This window comes from Hordeum vulgare, chromosome 2H (genome assembly GCF_904849725.1).
Source record: "Hordeum vulgare subsp. vulgare chromosome 2H, MorexV3_pseudomolecules_assembly, whole genome shotgun sequence".
NCBI lineage: Eukaryota > Viridiplantae > Streptophyta > Magnoliopsida > Poales > Poaceae > Hordeum > Hordeum vulgare.
This window is the reverse complement of record NC_058519.1, coordinates 646,142,779-646,146,089: the sequence shown is the minus strand read 5'-3', so window position 1 is coordinate 646,146,089 and position 3,311 is coordinate 646,142,779. Positions and strand designations below refer to the sequence as shown.

General features: G+C 48.9%; 1 pseudogene across 1 annotated transcript; it reads left to right on the top strand.

The window, feature by feature from the left end:
* The first annotated feature begins 232 nt into the window (after positions 1–232).
* Positions 233–2,621, top strand: LOC123428342 (annotated as a pseudogene). The gene is made up of 3 exons (XR_006622532.1): positions 233–653; positions 750–952; positions 2,094–2,621. The product of XR_006622532.1 is annotated as an uncharacterized LOC123428342 (transcript).
* Positions 2,622–3,311: the final 690 nt, after the last annotated feature.

Genomic DNA, 3,311 nt, shown 5'->3' with positions numbered 1-3,311 from the left:
GCAAAAAGGCACCTGTCGACCGGTCGAATCCTTCGCCCGCAAGCAAAGGGGAGCTGTGATCCGCACAAGAAGAGGAAAGCGACAGGGAAATTGTTTCATCTCCAAGCCAAAGCTAACCGCCAGCTCGCCCCGGCATGTCAGTGTATTCTAGTACGAGTACTAGCTAATCACGAGGGGCTGCGCCCGCGCGTCAACCGCAGCCAGCAGCGCAGGCGGTGGCATCCGGCATGGAGCATAGATTACACAGTCTACAGAGTACAGACGAGCCACCACAACAATCAGTGGAGTAGAGTGGTGGAGCGGCGAATGTGCGGGAGGGGACGTCAACCTCAGAGAGAGAGAGAGAGAGAGACCCACGCGTAGCACCAGCAGTAGTAGTGGCGAGCCACATCTCCCCTCTTTCCTCTTTCCCATCCCATCCTCCGAGCCAGCCTCTTTCTTATCCCCCAACCCAAACCAGAGCCAACCCAGCCGGCCAGCGAGTTGTCGATCCATCGATCATCCATCGCCGCTGCGAGGCTAGCCAGCCAGCGGCGTGGTTAGGTTTTGACCGGCCGGCTTTGATGGCGTCCATCGTGGTGATCGGCCTGGTGCTCCTCCTCGACGTCCTCGCCTTCGTCCTCGCCATCGGCGCCGAGCGCCGCCGGAGCACGGTAGGAGACACCCCATCGCCCATCGCGGCACCACCTCTCCTGACTTCCTGATTGCCGGTTTGTTCGTTTGATTGATTTGGGGGGAACTGAGCGCAGGCGTACGTGAGCGTGGACGGGGCCGGGAGGCAGTTCTGCGTGTACGGCACGGACGCGTCGACCTGGTACGGCGTCGGCGCGCTCGCCCTGCTGCTGGTCGGGCAGGCCGTGGCCATGGTCGCCAGCCGCTGCTTCTGCTGCGGCCGCTCGCTCTCGCCCGGCCGCTGGCGCTTCTTCTCCGGCCTCTTCTTCATCCTCTGCTGGTAAGCCGGACGATTCACCACTCCCGACGCCCTCATCCCATCCATCCATCCATCCATCCATGGTCGATCGCTAGCTTCTTGGTCGATTAGCATCTGCTGCTGCTGCTGCTGCTTATTTTCGTGCGATTGCGTCCCTCTACTTCTGCCCTATCACGGTCACACACCTGAATCAGCGGTGCGCTGGTGTTAGTTAGTTACTTAATTAATTAATTAATTATTCCAAGCACAATCTGGGATATGTTTAATCGAACGTGTCGGTGTGCTATAGGCATTCCAGCGTATGCTTAATCACATTTCGATGTGACCGAGATGGCAAAAATATAACACATACCCCCCCTCGATACGTATTAACTGTTGCTGATTAGGCTCAACTTTGTACTGTACTAAATCTGATCGGGGGGAGTAGTTGATTCCTGAAGATTATATAACATATAAACATGTCTAAGTACACTGTCAGTTACTATGACTGACAATTTTGTCAACAGACGCTAGAAACCAGTGGCGTGTTGGTCACATATTAGCACATGCCATGTCTGTAGGACCTGAAGCTTCCAACCAAACGAATTTTTCGGCTCTACACTCTGTTCATCACACGGTATACAATGCAGTCTACAACTCTGTTCGGCACAAACTACAGAGGACAATCTATAACTCTGTTCAACTAGAGAGTATAGTCTATAACTCTGTTTGAAAAAAACAAACTATAGAGTTGAGTACTTCCTCCGTTACGGTTTAAAAGACATGTACCCATTTTTTTTAAATATAGGTGATTTTTGATTGGACGTGAGATAGTCTGAAAAATAACATTCACACTACACATACATGTGAAAACTGTACAACAGAGTACTATTTAGTTTTAGGAGTAAATGCAATGCATCTTAAACCTTGTCTATTCTGAAAATGCACGTAAATTTAACCGTGTCTTTTAAACTGTGACGGGGAAGTAGAATAGAGGGCATAAAACTAGTACAATTCGGGCTAGGGTTTCAAAAAGCTTAAAAAAAATCAAAAGGCTACTACCACAAATTTTGTTGGTTTGGTTGTTCCACAAAACACTGACCATCTTTCTGAACTTTCGAACGTGTCGGCTGTTCCTTGCTTTGAAAACTTATCTGAACATTTTGGATGGCGCATGCTGCAGGCTGACGTTCGTGATCGCGGAGGTGTGCCTGCTGGCGGGCTCGGTGCGGAACGCATACCACACCAAGTACGTGAGCGGCTACTACGCCGACGCGCCGCTCCCCTGCGCCATGCTGCGCAGGGGCGTCTTCGCCGCCGGCGCCGCCTTCGCCTTCCTCACCACGCTCTTCGTCATGCTCCACTACGTCTTCTACTCCAAGGCCCGCGCCGCGCCGCCGCCCATCATCAACGGCGGCGGCATCGGCATGACCCGCATCTGATCTCGCCGCATCGCCGGCGAGACTGGCCTGCGGCGTGTGCGTGTGCGTGTGGCTCCGAGTGTCGTGTTGGGCTGTCAATGGATTTGTGTCTTGTGTTGTGCTGTGATGTGCGTGTGTAAATCCCGTGTGTGGTTCTGTCGGAGTGAGCAGCTGAAGGTAGATCAGGAAGGGACTAATCATTCGTGTGGGTCGTAGTTTGTAGCTTGGACTCCATGATCTCCATCTTCCCTTGCGATTTTCGGGTTTATGTGATGCACCATCTTGCGTTTTGGGTTTACTATATGTAGTGTTGTAATTGCGTTAGGCAATTACATTGTACTAGTATTAATATTAGGCAAGACATAAATTGCATGCTAATACTCGTATTCAACCTTCGTCCGGAATTACTTGTCTTAAAAATAGATACAAATGATTTTTTTTTTAACTTCTAAATACGTTCATTCATACGATAAGTATTTTTGGACGAAGAAAGTATGATATTCATTCATACGATAAGTATTTCTAGACGAAGAAAGTATTATATTCATTTAGACGACAAGTATTTCTGAACGGAGGAAGTAATGATATTAAGCAGTGAAGGGTGCTAAACTTATTTAGTGCTAAACATGATTAATGCTAAACAACCTTGTGGTAATGATTCTTATGTAATTATGACATTTACCCCAACGGTGTTGTCCGTGGATCCAATTATTTTACGGATTGGATTTCACTTGCTTGTCTATGGTTACCTTGTGTTCGGCATAGGTGTTTTGTATATACGTTTTGCCGTATTATTAAGTATTCTTCTTCTGTATTTTCCTGATTAGGAATATGTAGTGAATTCTTGGACAACTGCATAGATTTATGAAGTTAGAGCATCTATAGCAGACCTCTCAAACCGCCGCAGACGCGTTCGGGCGCATCCGTGAACATTGACCGGTCACGCTTCAAATAATGCATTTTACATCCGGACACCTCAA